We start from the raw sequence: 889 nt of genomic DNA, 5'->3' as shown, positions 1-889 counted from the left end.
TCATTAGCCAAGATCGAGGGGAACCTCAGGAGAGGCTGGAAAGGTGAAAGCAAGTAGGGTTCCACGGTGGAGGAGATCAAAAGAGCATGGTATGTGGAGAAGGGCAACTAGTGCGGAAGATGGCCGCGAAGGAAGCATATGGCATGTCTACAAACGCTCTAGGGAGATATACCTCGTGTGCGGCACGGCACGGAACTCAGTGAAGAGGCTAAAATGGGGGAATCGCGCACGGCGGCGTGGTTGTGTTTTGGTTTTCTGGGGGATCCTCTCCGACACGTTCGGGATCGCGAGAACGGCGCGTGTCCCTTGGTTTTTCTGTTTTGTTAGAAAAGGAAAAAACAAAACTCTGGTACACATACAGTGAATGGGTGCTTTTGCTCCCTGCCTGTGAGTCCCGTAGGCAGAGAGAGCGGTGCACGCGGAAGGAAGCGCAATAGCTGGCAAGCCCCCGGGGGGTATAAAGCAAAGGGTCGGGGCGCCAAGATCCTCATACCTTTCTCGGCCTTTTGGCTAAGATCAAGTGTAGTATCTGTTCTTATCAGTTTAATATCTGATACGTGGCCCATCGGGTCACTACGATATTAACCTAATTTCTTTCACGGGGGCAGCCCCATCCGGCAGCTTGCTGCCCGGGGCTGCGCGCGTCGCCTCCGTATTGCACTGCCTCGGAGCGCACGGCGCACCCCCTCCCCCCACAATTCTAAAGCGAAGGCGGACGGCTCAATCGTTTGTAAGCATTAACAAAACAGGCTCTCGGTGCATGCAGGGCAGCGAGCAGAAGAAGCTGGGCGTGATGGTCGACACTGGCAAGGCGAGCAGAGGCCATGCGCGTTGCCGGCGGGGCAGAGACGTCGGTCGCAGCTTCTGATTGGCGGGCGTCAGGATACGC

The 889-nt window shown here is 56.1% G+C and overlaps 1 non-coding gene across 1 annotated transcript; it reads left to right on the top strand.

Moving 5' to 3' along the window:
• The first annotated feature begins 489 nt into the window (after positions 1 to 489).
• LOC148013103 (U2 spliceosomal RNA) lies at positions 490 to 688 on the top strand. Its single transcript, XR_015688987.1, has one exon. It is a non-coding gene; the product is annotated as a U2 spliceosomal RNA (small nuclear RNA).
• Positions 689 to 889: the final 201 nt, after the last annotated feature.

Source organism: Lygodium microphyllum, chromosome 26, assembly GCF_053477565.2.
Source record: "Lygodium microphyllum isolate KBCC chromosome 26, Lygodium_microphyllum_v1.1.10, whole genome shotgun sequence".
NCBI lineage: Eukaryota > Viridiplantae > Streptophyta > Polypodiopsida > Schizaeales > Lygodiaceae > Lygodium > Lygodium microphyllum.
The sequence above is the reverse complement of the archived record's forward strand: the minus strand, read 5'-3'. Positions and strand labels throughout refer to the sequence as shown.